This window comes from Mytilus galloprovincialis, chromosome 13, assembly GCF_965363235.1.
Source record: "Mytilus galloprovincialis chromosome 13, xbMytGall1.hap1.1, whole genome shotgun sequence".
NCBI classification, from domain to species: Eukaryota; Metazoa; Mollusca; class Bivalvia; order Mytilida; family Mytilidae; genus Mytilus; species Mytilus galloprovincialis.
The window spans coordinates 51353120-51372073 of NC_134850.1; the positions used below are offsets into that span (position 1 = coordinate 51353120).

The window sequence follows — 18954 nt, forward strand, 5'->3', positions numbered from 1 at the left end:
GATCCTACTAAAAAGAATAACTAAAAGGAAAAGGCAACTGCTTATAGATATGCTTCAATTCTTTACAATTTAAATCCAATATGCCTATGATATGCAAGTATGAGATGTTCACTTGTAGGGTCTACTTGGATTTTCCTTTGTAAATAATCACTTGAATTCTTTGTTGAGTATCTCAGATTTGCTCTTTTTATCATTTTGTAGAAATCCCTTCCCATTCTTAGATGGTGGTACTCCTGTCCTTTCTTGACCTTTGCACCTTACATTTACCTCTGACAATTTGTTCCAGTTGTCTTTATTGTTTATGTTTACTTCTTCCATATATTTTATTGTCATTTGTAGGTTTAATCTATTTTTTTGTAATTTTGGGTATACAAATTATCTGGTTGTTGGCTTGCTATTTGCTCAAGCTATTTCTATTTGGGGGGGAGGGGACTTAATATAAAATGGATCAAAACCAAAAGAATAAGACTACTTTGACAATGAATTATATAGGCTCCTACTGGCTCCAAATTAAAGTTTTAACTTAAAACAGAAATTTGTTACTGCATCATATTTACATGTACATGTATGACACATTATAAACTGATATATTAGCTTCAATGTCTGGTACTGACCTATATAATAGTAACATGACAGAAAATCATTTAATTGATTGTTGTTTGCTTTACCTCCAGTGACAAGTATTTCATGCATGCTCCGAGGACAATTATTTCATTTGATAAGAGACTTAAAGACTGAACTTTTGCATTAATATGACAAATGAGACAGATAATTTACAGAAAACTGCTTCTCTAAAGCATGCACTGAGTTAAAGAACTTTGCAGTGGTTGAAAACACAAAAAGCAATTGTTTTGGTAAGGTTTTTTTGAAGCCTGCTTAAAATCATAGGAGAGATCATGCATAATATAGAAATAACCCAACCCACAGAAATGCATTAATTTTATTTTAAAAGATAATCAACATTGGTGGTCAACATTGAAAAGACCTGTTAAGTATACTTAAAAGATAAAAGTAATGTTTTACCTTTAAAGTGTAAATCCCAAACAAATTAAATCCAAGACTTGTCAACACTCACTATTTACACAATTCATTATACATTATTCCACATAATTAACTAATTCTATTATTCCCAATAGATTACAGACACATTCCTTTTATATGGGACAGAAAAAGTAAACAAACTACACATAAAACAATCAACAAAAATAAAGATCAAAGTGAAATATATCCAATTTACCAGGTAAGACTGTCCAGGTATAATCACTGTGCTATTTCTTAGTACATCTATTTACATATATTTTGACATTGATAAGTAGTCAAACATTCACATGATCCAGACAAAACATCTCAGACAGAAGCTTTGGGGAGCGTTTCAAAATTTACTTTAGTCCTGTAATTTTAAACTGTTCGATATTCTTTTCATTGAAAATTAGAATGCATGAAATAAAATCTTGATCAAACTCATTTGCATATAATCGGAATACATTAATAGCAAATTGACTGATTAATCTTTAAAATGAAGGGAAAAAAAAACAACGTCTTCTCCAGCGCCAGATTTTAACAGAAGATTGGATCTTTAAACTAATTTTAGCCTCCAATGACTTTGGTGATCTCCTTATACATGGTCATCAAGACTGTCACATTTCAGTTCTCCTCTTTGAACCAAACATTAAAAAGTTATCAATTTCTGATGGGTTGTGATCATTTGGTCTTATTATGATGATCTAGTACTAACCTAAGTAATAGCACTCTATTTCTAATGACCCTAGATTGACATGAGGAAACCTTAGGTTACACCTGTAAATTTTACACCACAAATCTGTAAACAATTAATTATCTCAGGTAACACAATAAGATAATCGGTCATTCTCTGCCCCCAGGGGTCTTATTGTTGCATTTTCTCGTTAAAATTGTCCACATTTTTTATATTGTTGATAGATTATAATACACCCTGTTTTTCCAATAAAAAATATATGAAGGAAGAAATTTGTATTTTACCATGTGTGATACTCTCCATTTTTCTATAAAAGAAGAACTAAATATAATTTAATGACACAGACAAATTTAAATACCATAGATGATAGTGTCTGGTTCTTCAATGATTTCCCTATACAGTCCCTATACTCATCAATAGTTTTATTAAACATGTCTGGGCTCTCCACTCAATGAACCTAGTACACAAAATCAAGTTTACAAACCATGAACTTATATTGGTTAAATCATTTTTTTCTCTGAATTTTCATCTATTCTTCCTAATTCAAAGAAAGATAAAGGACATAAAGCCTACATTGACTTCTGCTTGAGATCTGCAACCAAAAACAGCATTTTTTTATTTCAAATATCTTAAACATTTTCAGGGGAAAAAAACACTAATTAGAGAACTTCATAACACAGGTACTGAATTATTCTATAAGTGAGGTGTGTTTTGGGATTTCAATCTCAAATTTAGGTAAAATTTATTTATTTTTCCCACTTTTAAATGACTTTTTTATTTATACGTATAAAAACAATATGATTTCTCATACCACTTCTATGCTAAAAAAATCCACTAGCCTCTGCCTCTACCTTGAAAATAAAATGATTGGCGCCTAAATGACGTATGCAGGATTTCCCCTGAAACCCACTCCTGATTTAGGGACTTAACTTCACTTTATTCTGAATAATGGAAAAAGACAGCTAGACTAAAATAAAGTGAACAAAGATTTGTTTTTCTAAAGCAACTTCTTAATTCTAACATAAGAAGCGATAAGATGACACACTTTAAGAATGCTGAAGGACAAATTCTTCTGAACCTCATTTAAATCCTTGAGTGACAACTGAATCTAACATTCTTATGTAAACAATTAGTTCAATGATGGATTTAAATGCATGTACATGTAAACAATGAATAAATTAATTATTATACAATCGGCCGCAGAAAATTTATTAGTATAAATAGCATGACAAAGTTATATAAATTAATAGAGACTCACCTCAAATCGCTTCTTAGGTAGACCAATTCTTACATATCCAATCTAAAATATCAAAATATTAATTTAATATGATTTATATCTATTGATCTAAGTGATCCTATTGTTTAAGTTATTGACTTATCTCGTTAGTATATCAAAGGCATACCTATCACAGGTGTGATGAGGTAAATCTTTGAGAATTTGTTAGATCTTTTTATCTGAGTAAAGAGACAAACCATACCTTACACTAACATTAGTTCTTTACTTTGGTTTCCTACTCAAGTATGTGATGTCATGAACATAGAAACATTGGGCATGAAATAAAATGCAAAATCATGTAACCATTAAGTGTTTTCAAAATTCTAACAACACTTATGTAGAACTGTGGTAATACTATGTATCATCATTATTTATTGGATACAAATTTATATGTGTACTCTACAGAGCTTTGACGATCGTTATTGTATTACAGCTACAAAAGAGTCGTCTGTCTGTCTTATATTTTACCAGCTTCAAACCATAGATTCAATTTACAAACTTGTATTTGGTTTATACATGGAAACCACACATTCTTATGTCCAAAAAATTTACAAATTTGTATGTGAATAACTGAAAATGTACAGACTTGTGCAACAAGTGGAGCAGGATCTGCTTACCTTTCAGAGTACCTGAGATCACCCAATTTTTTGTGGTGTTCATGTTTTTATTTAATGAGGGCATCAAAGTGTGATGACTAAGTCAACAGTGAACCCTACAAACAGTAAGATAAAGCATAAGGATAAAGAGAGAGACAGAAAAAGCTCTGGGTTAATGCATGTATAGGTTTTGTGAACACCCAACCTCCCTCCTTTACCTCTCTGTGTTAATGAAAGAATAGTGAAGCATATTACAAATCATAATAAATACAAATCTTACCAGAAATAAAGAATACCTGAACATAACAAATTACAAACAAGGACTATTGTACTTTAACTAACTTATTACTCTATAAAAATGAAAATGAACCATTAAAATTATTTGCTTCTATTTTCATCAGGTTGTCATGGCAATGTAACCACAACAAAAATCCGATAAATGTTTTATTTCTTCAGAATTGTAAGGTGTAAACATGAGATGCAATAAACAAGTTACCACTTCAAAAAGCTATCATTATTTCCTAATACTTTTTGGCAAACACTTTGAATAAAGTCTTTTTATGTAATAGATCATGAGGTATGTTTCCTTAGCAGCTCATCTGTAAACAAAGTGTAGAGAGTTGTAAGAATGATCTATAACATGTTCTAATGTTATTACTTAAACTTTAAAGTATCACATCAATTAACCGATATCAAACTACAGTCAAACCTCAGAGTTCTTGAAATCTGTTTCCCCTGGTGGTCCCTGAAGAAAATCTGCTAACTCTTTTTCTGTTATCTTTATAACAAAAACCAAAATGTACATAACCTTTGGACAACTAATTTTTGAGAACTGACTGTGACTGCATACAAATTCAACTTTGATCCCTGAAAAAACTTGACCTTTGAGACATTTGAATTGAGATTCAATATACATAGGTACAACTACAGTGGGAAAAGAAACGGGAATTACTAACATCACAGGTTAATGCTTAAAGAAGTCAATCTTCATAGCAGGTCTGACCTAATAACAAACTTCGACATTTTCAGATGCTGGATATAGCCAACTTATATAGAGAGTATTTACTTCTGGGACCAAGTCACAACAAAAAACAATACAAGTACAAATAAGTGAAGTTTAACTCTTCATGATGACAAATAAGAGAGACTCACTGTTCAGGAAAGTTGGTAATTCAAACAGGGCTAACAGTATAACAGTATAAAAACATGGTGTTGATGAGTTTCATGACTGAAGTCATTAGTGGCATAACATCTAAACATTAATAGTATGTAATGAAGATGAAGGGTCATTCCAATATTAGATATATACCAATAATTGACACACACAGTCATTGCTGTTCTTCATCTTGAAAGCACAATTATTTTGAAGGTCTTCTTAATGCATCAAAAGCTCACACCCCAATGGAAGTTACAAACAGGATCCAAAAAATTGTCTTAAACAATATGGTAAATTTTAGAGGACTTGAAATTCAAGCCTGGCACTGGCACCATATCATTTGTAATGAACACCAGCTAGATATAGTCATAGGCTCTGGGGAAATTTTGTATGGATAACTGTCGGAATTTCCTAGGATGGCATTCATATATGCCTTCGCTGCCTCAGAGTGGAAGAACCATGAAAAAAGAGATACAGTATAGCCACATATAGAGTAAACATGTTTTTATTTATTTCATATACAATTTTCACTTCCCCTTTCTCTTTAAATCCATTCATATGTTCCTTGGCAAATAAAATTCTACATGTATTCTTACCCAATTTGAAGAACCCATACTGTAACCACACAATGTAACCATCTAATCTTTAACACACCATTTATTACCTTTTATCACCTATTTACCAACAAACAAACCACTCAGACACAATTATTTTAATCAGGTGTTAACTTAATTGATGTTTTTGTGAAAATTTAATGGTCAATTGATCAATCTATTTTACCTTCTGATTATCTTATCAAAAATCTACACCTATATCTATGACCTAAGGCTACTTTAATACATGTATTCAAATGGCTAAAATCTAACTGTCCATGTAAATAATAATGAACATAAAAAAGATAACAGGAAAATGAAACTGTAATTAATGAAAGAAATAAGAAACCAGGGTATTGCATTCTGGCCTCTGACCATTTGTGATTCTTGTTTATCATGTTATTAATTAAAATGACCTTATTATGGAAACAAGCTTTTTGTCTTCTTTGAGAAATGGTCCTTTTTCATCATAGTAAAGGCAAGGACTAATGTTTTACTATAATATAAATCCTTGGTTAAGGCATAAACTATACCTGTGGTCACATCCATTACTTATTACTTTATCTCAAAGTTTTTAAAATGTTTTCATTTGCATTTGTATATATTGCTTTTACTTATATAAATATTTTTATACTATTATTTAATGAAGATTAGATATTTAATAAATATAAAGATCCAGGTGTTGAAATATTTAACAATGAGCATTAAATGGAATATCAAATTTCTATTATTGTACATTTAAAATTCTTTTCTCTTTCTTTTTTTTTAAATTCATATCCTAAAGATTTTTTCTGGTGATGAGTAAGCATTGGCAGATGTTTTTAATGTAAATCTATGCTTGTATACAACATTCTCTTATCTTGGTGCAGCATTCATACTTTGTGACATCCAATGTAAAACCAATCAGATATACAGATAATGATAAAAATATTCCCATGATCTAAACAATATGATAACATCAGAAAAGTAAGGCAGGTCTTTACAAAAAGCCAGTGGAAGACTCAAGGATGTTCAAGAGGGACCAGATCAAGAAAATGTATTAACTTTCTTTACTTTTTAACCTTAAGTACACCCCTCCCCTCCCCCCAAAAAATAGCAACCCCAAAATGTTTAGACCCTTAGGTGTTAATTCTTTTGGAATTCATGTAAAACAGGTTAAGCCTTGACACCATTACAGTAATATAGGACAATGCATAACAATGACCCTTTGCATCTGTAAAATATTTTAATTCAACTGTTGCCATTAATTCAATTATTACATGTTCATCTAATTTAGTTACTTACCCTAACAGGCTAGAAGCAATTTATATTCCTAAGTTTTTGTACAAAATCCTAACATGGAATGTTCCCCTTCAGTTAGTTCACAGATAATAAGACAATTTGATATATCAAACTTTGACCAAAAAGATAAACACATTTACATATTAATATATAAACAGCATGCATACAGGTTAATAAAATAATTGTAATAAATTATTTATAACTGTCCAGTGAACTACCTCCTGCAGGCTACTTGTTGGTCAAATAAGGTCAATAAAATATCACCAGGAGAGGTGTGGACATAGATCAAACTTAATAACTGTTAATGATATTCTAGTGTGCTTTTTTCTAGACTTGGTTGTCATATATTTTTTTTTTGCCATGACACAGATGTTTTCTTGAATCTATGAGTTTCAGATGTCCCCTAATTGGTATCTTCCACCTATTTTTTTAGGTACAAATCATATGAAATAAAGTTGTTATTCATTATATAGAAACAAGGCAATTTACCACAAAGGACCATAGAACAAAAGTAAGTCCAGTTAGGCAAACCACAGGACAAAAGTTAAAGTTCAGCAATGCAAACTACTACAAAAGACTACCCGACAAAAGTTAGTCCAGTAAGGAAAACTAATAACCAGAGAAGGACTACAGGACAAAGTTAGTCCAGTAAGGAAAACTAATAACCAGAGAAGGACTACAGGACAAAGTTAGTCCAGCAAGACCAACTACAACAGTGAGGACTTAGTTACAGGGCAAGACAAAAATTATTCAAGCCAGGCAAACTATGGTAAAGGACTTCAGGACAAAAGTTAGTCCAGTAAGACAAACTACCACAAAGGACTACAGAACATTAGTTTGTCCAGCAAGGCAATCTACCCTGAAGGACTACAGGTCAAAAGTAGGTCCAGCAAGGCAACCTACCATAAAGATCAGGACTAAAGAACATTAGTTTGTCCAGCAAGGCAATCTACTCTGAAGGACTACAGGTGGAAAATGGGTCCAACAAGACAACATACCCCAATGGACTAAAGAACATTACTTTGTCCATCAAGGCAATCTACTCTGAAGGATTACAGGTCGAAAAAAAGGTCCAGCAAGACAACCTACCCCAAAGGACTAAAGAGCATTGGTTTGTCCATCAAGGCAATCTACCCTGAAGGACTACCGGGTACAGGTCAAAAGTAGGTCCAGCAAGACAACCTACCATCAAAAGGACATTAGTTTGTCAAGCAAGGCAATCTACTCTGAAGGACTACAGGTCAAAATAGGTCAAGCAAGACAACTTACCACAAAGGACTACAGAACATTAGTTTGTTCAGCAAGACAATCTACCCTGAAGGACTATAGGTCGAAAGTAGGTCCAGCAAGACAACCTACCCCAAAGGACTACAGAACATTAGTTTGTCCAGCAAGGCAATCTACCCTGAATGACTACAGGACATAAGTTTGTCCAGCAAAGCAACCTACCCTGAAGGACTACAGCTTGAAAATTTGTCCAGCAATACAATCTACCATAAATTGGACTACAGGATAAAACTTTGTCCAACAAGGCTAAGTAAATATGAGGACTACCAGACAAAAGTTTGTCAAGCAAAGCCAGAAAACTTAGTTTAAATACCAAATGCAGAACAACGGTCAAGTAAGGCAAAATGACATGAAGACAACTAAATAGTATCTAGTAAGATGATTTGAAGGAAAACTTAACAAACAGCTGACACAAAAACGAAGAACAAGCTAGTCTTGTATTAGTTAATTTACTAATGTGAAACAAGTTAGATTAGTAAATAAACTACAGGTTTATGTGAGTTAATTATAAAACTGATAGACATCAATACAATAGTACTTCAAATAAGCTTTCCATTGAATTGTTATAGCTTTAAAAGGTACAATTAATTGCTGTAATAATGCCAGGTGATATGGACAATTAAACAAAGCATTAACACCAATTTTTGTCTGGTTCATATCAGTGTTTTCTTTATCTGGGTGTGAATGGTAACAAAACAGTACTCAAATAACACTGATTAGTTGTGAAGACAAATTATTCAAACATGCATCAAGCTATTTTCGACTGCAATTAATTATTATAGGAAGGCACATAGAAGGTTTCCAGTTTGCTTTGCACAAGCTGAAAGAGAAACAAAAGAAAATTGAATCCTGAGGAATACAGATAATACTGTGAATTCAATAGGATACCAATTTTTCGTGGATTTCTTGGGTGCTGGTGAACCACATGAACGAATTTGAATTTTCTAAGTAATAAGTATGCAGACTTCAACAAAATCATGAAATCAAATATCCATGATAATACTTGTTATTCTCATTCCAGGAAAAACCAGATGCTCCGCAGATCGTTGCTTTATACGACCGCAGAGGTTGAACCCTGAACGGTTGGGGCAAGTATGGAAACAACTTTCAAGCTGGATTCAGCTCTAAATTTGGACTGTGATTAAATAGTTGACACAGCATAGGTTTCTGACACAGAATGAATGTGGTCTAATAAAATTAAAATGTTTGTTTTGCCTTTGAGCAATTCACTATGCTGTTGAATATTAATCCTCTCAAAAAAATTGAAGAAATAGCAATAACTACTCATTTAAATACATCATAAAATATCAAAATGTAAAACAAGTGCTTGTTATCACTGAATGGTAAAGATTGTTTTAATTTATCAGTTGGTAGTAAAAGTGAATATACATTGTATATTGTATAAAACAATGATTTAAGTTGATTCAACTACTATTCTGGACAAAGAAAGATAACTCCAATCAATTGAAAATTTCTTGCTATTGCACAATATTGTGCAATTAGATATTTCTTGCTATTGCGCAATACTGTGCAATTGAAAATATTTGCTATAGCACAATACTGTGCAATTGAAGATTTCTAGCTATTGCTGAATACTGTGTAATTGAAAATTTCTTGCTATTACACAATACTGTGCAATTGAAGATTTCTTGCTATTGCTGAATACTCTGCAATTGAAAATTTCTTGCTATTGCACAATACTTTATATAATAATTTTGGATCAGCATATCAAAGAAGCCCAAGAATTCAATTTTTGTTAAAATCAAGCTAAGTTTAATTTTGGACCCTTTGGACCTTTATGTTGACCAATTTGAAAACGAGACCAAAAATTAAGAATCTACATACACAGTTAGAATCGGCATATCAAAGAACCCCAATTATTCAATTTTTGATGAAATCAAACAAAGTTTAATTTTGGACCCCGATTTGGACCAACTTGAAAACTGGGCCAATAATCAAAAATCTAAGTACATTTTTAGATTCAGCATATCAAAGAACCCCAAGGATTCAATTTTTGTCAAAATCAAACAAAGTTTAATTTTGGACCCTTTGGACCTTAATGTAGACCAATTTGAAAACGGGACCAAAAATTTTATGGTCATAAACCTTGTGTTTAAATTTCATAGATTTCTATTTACTTATACTAAAGTTATGGTGCAAAAACCAAGAAAAATGCTTATTTGGGCCCATTTTTGGCCCCTAATTCCTAAACTGTTCGGACCTCAACTCCCAAAATCAATCCCAACCTTCCTTTTGTGGTCATAAACCTTGTGTTTAAATTTTATTGATTTCTATTTACTTATACTAAAGTTATTGTGCGAAAACCCAGAATAATGCTTATTTGGGCCCTTTTTTGGCCCCTAATTCCTAAACTGTTGAAACCAAAACTCCCAAAATCAATCCCAACCTTCCTTGTGGTCATAAACCTTGTGTCAAAATTTCATAAATTTCTATTTACTTAAACTAAAGTTATAGTGCGAAAACCAAGAAAATTCTTATTTGGGCCCTATTTGGCCCCTAATTCCTAAAATGTTGGGATCAAAACTCCCAAAACCAATCCAAACCTTCCTTTTGTGGTCATAAACCTTGTGTTAAAATTTAATAGATTTTTATTCTCTTTTACTAAAGTTAGAGGGAAAACTAAAAGTATTCGGACGACGACGACGACGACGACGACGACGACGACAACGACGCCAACGTGATAGCAATATACGACGAAAAATTAAAATTTTTGCGGTCGTATAATAAATGAATCCACAGTATATGATCTATAAAAGTAAGATGTCAGACAACTCTCCACCTGAGACCAATGACATTGAAGGTTAGAAATGTAGGTCACCATAAGGCCTTCAACAATGAGCAAAACCCATAATACACAGAAAACCATAAAAGGCCCTCATAAGATAAATGTAAAACAATTCAAACAATTCCCCCTGTTTCAATCATTACAAAATAAGACAATTAGCTGCATATTTTCAAGACTGATTAACTTGAGTGAGTTCTGTTTTACATCACTTTTATGCAAGAACCAAGATGTTGATGTTTATCAGATATGACAGCTTATGACATGTGCAGCATGCAGATAAGCATATACTGATACATAGTGCACCTGCCTAATACATGTGTAGAATGTGTGTTATACTAAGGAAGATTGTATTAGTTTGGAGTTTGGTACATGTAAATATGTCTTTGTATCTATGATTTAACAGACATCTGTTTCATTTCCTATTTATTTGTGAATGTTTTGATCTTTTACACAGTGACATTCTTGCGGTCTTTAGATTTCTACATAAATTCATATATGTAGTGTTCTTATACATAATGCAGACGAAACCATTCATTTATGCATGCTATTTTCCACACTTTTATGCTCCCATTTGTTCCCAATCGCTTTAAATATTTGGCTTCCAAAATTTAAAAAAAAAGCGTGCTAAAAAATTTCAAAAAACACACTAGGAACTGATATTCTGACATTTACTGATCAAAATAATTGAAGAAGAATATATTTCTTCTAATCTTCAACAAAAACCTTTCTCTAAAAACAAACCAATTGCTAATTTAAATATAGCTGACTATGCGGTATGGGCTTTGCTCATTGTTGAAGGCCGTACGGTGACCTATAGTTGTTAATCTCTGTGTCATTTTGGTCTCTTGTGGATGGTTGTCTCATTGACAATCATACCACATCTTCTTTTTTATATTTAATATGCATTATATTTCATTTTGTTGTATAAAAAACAGATATAGATTCTGTGAAAAATAGCTGAACATGTATTTAAAGTTATTTTACAGGTCAATTTCTTCACTAGTAAATTAAACATTGTGTTATAATCAAAGAACTTGCAGAACTTCTACTTAAAACCCAGACTGGTTTTCCCTGTATATTTTCTCTCCATTGTAAACCATATGGCCTTATCTTTCAGACTAGAATGGTGATGATGATGTTGGTCTAATGTAAATATAATATATATCTGTAGGTTCATTAACCACTAATTACCTTACATTGTTGATAGCAGGCCTGTTCAAAAATTCTTCTTTACAAGCATCCAGATTTTATATGACGATACTGAACATTATAATTAACATGTTGTGAGGTGGTAGACATGGGCCTGTTTTTGCTGTTTATGTACAACAAATTTCTCATTGTCTCTTTCAGCATTTTTTTTTTGCTAATAAATTTTCTTTATTTTTTTATACAGGGAAATTCACATACTATATCTAAGGTATTTAATTTCAGGTGGTGAAGCCTTCATGGTATATTTACCAAAAAACCATAAAAAAGTATTATAACAAATACTCAAGTTAATTGTTTAAATTCTGTTACATTCCTGCAGATATTTAGACACGGCATCTTATTTCACATGAAACAAATTTTAATAAAAAGAAAGTTTAAAGCTAACTGTTCAAAACTGGTAAAACTACATTTAAGTTCCAAAGATACAAATGGATATAAACAGACAAAAAATTAAGTTTCACTGAATTCAATTGAATGTAACACTGTTTACTTTTTTTTATGATCTAAACTTCAATCATCAAAGGGATTCAAAGCCTGATATAAACACTGAAATAAATGTCCTTGTGTTTGAGGGCATGCACTAATGTTAACCCCATTTGGGCCTCTATTCCAACAAGACCATATGGTCCAGTGTTTAATAGATTACTCAACAGAAAATGAATTTGATTTTTTCATTAGTGGGACATTATCTGGATTATAGATTTTAACACATGGTACGAAACTATCCTAACTCAGCATCTGGGGTCAAAGGGTTTTATGGACATGGGTCATTATTTGGATATGATTACAAAATTCTGACACAGCTTGGGTCAGAGATTTTATGTACTGGTGTCATTATTCTGACATGATAACAGAGATCCTCATCAGCTTGGGTCAGAGATGTAATGAACATTGGGCCATTATTTGGACATGATTACAAAATTCTGAATCAGCAGGGGTCAGAGGTTTTATGTACATTGGTAATTATTTAGATTCAGTAGCTGCTGAGATGAATATATTATATTCAAAAATAACAAAACAAACACTGTATGACATTTATGGTCAGTTCAAAGTGCATGAAAAACTTATGTAAAATAGCTGCATATACATTAACTGACCTCGCTATTATTTGAAGAAATAATATTTGTTTTTATAATCCTACATAAGAAGATGTGGTATGATAATTTGCCAATGAAACAACTATCCACCAGAGACCAATAGATGATGATTAAAATAATTGCAAATATTGAGTGTTTTAACCTTTGCACAAATGTTGCATGAAAGGAAACTCGTGAAATAACGAATTAGAAAATATAAATATAAATGGAGAATGTTTCCATGGGTTAGTCAGATGATGCTCCTGTTTGCATATAACATGTATAATGCTAAAAAGGGGCATTTAAAAAATGACGCCACCCAAATTCAAAGTTTGGTTGAAGCAAACTAAAGTTAGACAAGAGGCTGTCACAACGACAGCAAACCGGATTTATTAACATTTATTTGTGTCCTGGCAATATCACAAGAACCATTACTGATGAATGGTGAAAGTGAAAATCGTCAATATCAAATTTGACCTCCATTTTGTCATCAGTATCAACATATTAAAATTTGAAAAGCTAAGATTGAATGGTTCATGAGTAAATGCAACAATGTGAATGGAAACACCATTTTACGATCTTTCAAGAACCATAACTCCTGAACGGTAAAAGTCAAAATCGTCAATATTGAACTTGACCTCTATTTTGTCATCAGTAACAACATATAAAAATTTCAAAAGCTTTGGTTGAATGGTTCATGAGAAATTGCACGGACACGACTGGAAACACCATTTTTCAATCTTTCAAGAACCATAACTCCTGAACGGTAAAAGTCAAAATCGTCGTTATTGAACTTGACCTCCATTTTGTCATCAGTAACAACATATTAAAATTTGGGAAGCTTTGGTAGAACAGTTCATGCGTAAATGCACGGACACGACTGGAAACTCCATTTTTCAATCTTTCAAGAACCATAACTCCTGAACGGTAAAAGTCAAAACCACCATTATTGAACTTGACCTTCATTTAGTTGTCAGGAACAACATATTAAAATTTTAAAAGCTTTGGTTGAACGGTTCATGAGGTAATGCACGGACAACATTTGATTGCCGACCGCCCGCCTGCCGTACATCCCCAAATCAATAACCGACATTTTTGTCAAAAAAATCCGGTTAAAAATGGAAACCAATCTGGAGTTGTGCAGACAACAAAGCGTTACACTTAATGCAACCTTTACTGTAGTCTGTTGTCGATGGCATAAAAATTGTGAAGTTTTTTTTCCAGAGTGCATTATTTTATTTCCTTTCACTTTCAGGAGACTTGATCCTCTGAGGTATTTTTTCTTAATTCTATGAAATAATCACAAAAAGACCCGAACTTTGACATCTATAAGTATGATGTGTTTATTTGTTTTATTATGTGTTTTATTTATTCACAAAATTCAGCCAAATTCTGTCTTTAGTTTTAACTAGTAAGTAACTTTTAAAAATTTTAAATACTTAACTAACTAAAGTACTTCATATAATAAGAAATAACGGATACTCACTTAGATATCAAAATAAAATGTAAGGCACCAATGAATAAATCCTTCTTTCTTAATTCAAATAAGTCCTAGAATCAACATAGATAAACAACACATAAATCCACAGTATAAACACAATCTTTATCACAAAACTTCTCTTATATTCCACAGGCAATTAATTCTGAAAATATATATAAAAACGTTGTGTATAAATTCAATCTATGAAGCTACAGCATCCAAAAACTTGGTAACTTGATAACTCTCTACAACTTATCAACTAGATAGAGGCTCACAACAGGGGGCTCAGGATGTATCATTCATTCACAAGACACTAATTGCTAATGGAGAGGTTCTCAAAGGGGGATGAATAAATAATTGATCTACAGGGTGCAAAAATAACATTAATCTTTTATAAAACATTTAGAGTATGATGATTAACTTGTAAATACTTTTTGGGAGGTACACAGAAGGGAAACTAAGATTAAATATAAATGTCATTCAGAAAACGAGTCTTCTAGCTCCTCAAATATTTTTTTTATCAATTATCTTTTTAAATAGATATATCATACAGATTATAGCATTATGATGATGAATACATTCATTAATTTAAATAAAAAATTATATGTAATCTGTCTAGATATAAATATTTATCTATTTATTAATCTATAATCCTGTTATTACAGGCTTCAGTTGAAGGGCTTATAATTTGTTACCATTTCTAGTTCTTCCTGCTCTAATTGAGCTCAAAATACTAATTTGTTTCCTTTTTTTAATCTTTCAATATAACTTCCCATTTCTTCTTCCTTTTACATTTCTGATAGATATAGGAAGACATGGTATGATTGCCAATGAGACAACTCTCCATCCAAGTCACAATTTATAAAAGTAAACCATGATTATGGGTTAAGGTACAGTCTTCAACATGCAGCCTTGACTCAAACCTAATAGCAAGCTAATTCGGGCCAAAAAAAAATTACTGGTGAAAAAACATTAAAACGTGAAAAAAAATGGTCTCATCTATATAAAAGAACAAGAAACAAGAAACACTTATGAACCACATCAACAAAAGACAACTACTGAACATCAGATTAGCCTTAATGTTCATATAAATTTCAATAAAAACATTAATGCTCCCAAAATATCTACAATAAATGTTTCAGTACCACTGAGAAACAATAAACCTGTGTTCAAGTTTTTTCTGCAGCTTTTGTTAGTTAGTGTATGACATCAAGTGTTTTTAGTAGAGTACACGACCTGAGCTTGTCACATCCCTGACTCACAGAAGCATTCTGTCAGCTTTTATCTTCCTGGGTTCTATTATTTTAAATTTACAAAGGTATTTTTATATAAATATAAATAAATTCTTCAATCATTCCTTTTCAAATGCAAATTATTCTCTTAAATTCAAATATATCAAAAGATTTTTGTGGCATTATCAGCTATTAAATGCCTGGCATTATTAATTATTGTGTCAATGAAAAAGCATATAAAATTGAATCACATAGAAATATTGAACCTATAAAATATAACTAGTTTCCTACTCATGTAATATGTCCCCATTTAATCATGACAGCATCTGAACCAAGATTATTACAAGTCAATAAAACATGACAAGTTAATGTTTAGATTATTGAGAAGGAAATGCATCCTACAACTGCAATGTTTATCCCATGCACAATTAATCCAGTTTTCTCCTTTGTTGTATGGATATTGATTTGAGGCTAGAAATGAACAGGACCATCTGTTCTCATATTTATTCATCTGATTTTAGACATTTATTGGATTAATATCTAATTATCATCATTTCCTTTTAGGATTGGAAATTTTGAATTAAATTAATGAAATCTTAAATTAAATATAATCTATGGATATTTAGTTAACTGAAACACTGAATTAACTGAGCTGTTTCTGATAAAGAGGTCACAAAACATCATTTATCTCAATAAAATTCTTATCATACACAAACAGTTAAATTACAAACATTAGGAATACTACAATAGCCATTTGAATATTTAATTGTCTTATTGTGAAGGATTAAATCATGTAGTTCTAAAAAATCCCCAAATATTGAGTTCTGAGTGTTTTATCTGATGTATTATTACATTGTGAGTTATCCATCTAATGCAAGGAACCTTTATCAACACATAAAAGAGCTACAAGATACTTAAAAAAGGAAAATTCAAATTCATAAGTTGAAAATACCACTTAAACACCTTGAGGAACAAGATTTTCATCTATTTTCATAAATATTCATCTTAATCAGAGGGGAATAAGTCACTCAAGAAATATAGTTTTTCTCATTGTCAAATATCAAGCATATTTTCCTTCAATGAGAAAAAAATGAGGATGTTACATTTTCATTAATCAAAAATTTAATTCAAACCTAAGAAGGAAGGGGGAAGACATTTCTAACAATGAGAAGAGCAAATAAAACACCTTTCAACACTTAAATATTTACTATGGCTATAGACTATTGTGATGATAGTAATAATAAGTTACACTACATAATAGTTCATAAATCATAGTACAAAACTGTTTTATCTGCAGCTGAGTCCAATAAAACACACTTGGTATGGACATAGGTATTCTGGCAATTTATAGCAAGTCCTCTACATATTCATCAAAGTTGACTTCCTATAACAAACCTTATTATTTGTGTGTTCTTGTTGACTTATCAAAGACAAACTTGACCTTAACTAAGGTCATCACAACTATATAAAACTGTGACACAGAAAATTCAAGTTCACTGCTCTTTTGGTTAACTGATAATTGGTTAGAGATCTATCCTAATACCATGTTAAGATGTAATTAATTCACCAACATCCCTACTAAATAGGTCTAGACGAGTACAGTTCTTATAGTTCATTTAATGCTTTTAAGGTAATGAAGCTGGTCCTGTTTTCAATTACTGATTGTATTACATGCTAGAAAGTCCCAAGGTGAAAATGTTGATCACAAATATTGATCATGGCAAAATAAAAATACCTTCGAGAACTTAAAGGCTCCAAGGCAGCTGCATCTCCTCACCTGGCTACTTTTCATAAAAAAAATAATTGCAAAAAGAACATTTTTGACAGTTACTGGAAAAAAAGCAACTATAAGGTAAAATTTGTCATTCAAGGGCAATAACTCCTATAGAAAAAGAATCTCCTCATAATTTGGGCATGTGATTTTAACAACAATAATTTGTACTGGTTGATATATCATTTTGGCTATTACATTTTTTCTATTAACTGTTCTTTCTTCAAAAACAAAAATTAGTAAAAGCGACTTTCAAGGGCCATTTCTCCTAACATAAGTCGACTGATTCCACAGTCCCTTATAGGTTTCTGAATTATAAAGTATATGAAATGCATATTGACCATGAAAAAAATGATTTAAGAATAAGCAATTCCATAAGATCAAAGGTTCACTAACATTACATTATAATGCATCTGATAAAATTTTACTCAACAAAGGATATGATTATGGAATTATCTAATAAGTAATCAGACCTATAGATGGTGTGACATTTGTCAGTCAGATGTGAAATCTCTAATCTTTCCTGACAAAATCTTGTTATTATTCATTTCCTTTTAACAAAAGAAGGTTAAAGAAATCTGACTTATGTCAAATTATTTAAAACACATTTTCAAAATATCATTTTTAAATGGTATTTATGTCAAATCTTGAAATCTCTTTAATGGGTCGAGAATAAAAATAGTGTATATTTTGAATTATAGTATTTAAATGTACAGTAATACTTTAGAAAATTTCATAGGCAAATATTGGGTCTTCTGAGATGATGTGCATATGATAATAATTGCTGATGAAAAAGACTTCAATAGACATCAAATAACTGTCATTGCTGGTAACCCTCGTGACATATATAAACATTACTGAACTAAAATGAGGAGCAAGTGCAGAGAACTAGTTCTAATAAGATTGTAAGATTGTGGCTGCCATAATTGCTTTTCGCTATAAAATAGTTCAGAATTTTATCCTCATTCTTTACAACTAACTTAAAGTTACAGAAGAAATCAGGCAATACATTCATACTTGCACATTAATCTCTCTAAAGTTCAATCTGACAAAGTATTAGGCTTTATACTCCTTAAATTTGTTGCTTCCCTGTCAGAGGCTGTTTTTACCAATTTCATAAATTTTATGCGGAACAAAATGATAATAAAAATCTTCCTGCAATGAATGTAAAATGTTTATTTAACAAAAACTTTGGTTTTTCTAAAAAATCTCTGACATTATGATTTCAAGGTCAGCCTACTGCTTTATCTTTAAAAGTTCTCAAACAGAATTTGTTTCTTACTTTAAAATATTTATTTATGATGAATTTGTAATGTTTGAATGCTGTTTGATTGACAGCTACCCAATATCTCTGTAATACTTACTTAACATCGTAGAGGTAGTGGATCATTATACTGTGGATTCAGTAATATTCGATGGATACAAATTTTCGTGGAATTCGTGAGAACAGGGGAACCACAAATTTAAATATTCAAAG

At 31.5% G+C, this 18954-nt stretch overlaps 1 protein-coding gene across 36 annotated transcripts in view; it reads right to left on the minus strand.

Moving 5' to 3' along the window:
• LOC143056612 (uncharacterized) overlaps window positions 1–18954 on the minus strand; it is a 128441-nt gene that overhangs the window by 63591 nt on the left and 45896 nt on the right. For 19 of the 36 annotated variants that reach the window (XM_076229762.1, XM_076229752.1, XM_076229744.1 and 16 more), the window contains exons 1-2: window positions 14481–14694; window positions 2973–3014 (exon numbers count right to left, since the gene is read on the minus strand). The gene's annotated coding sequence lies outside the window, so the exon portion shown is untranslated. Of the gene's footprint in view, window positions 1–1023; window positions 1330–2972; window positions 3015–6619; window positions 6696–14480; window positions 14697–18954 lie in introns of those variants that run through there. The other 17 variants (XR_012972421.1, XM_076229770.1, XM_076229769.1 and 14 more) reach the window with 8 other exon arrangements.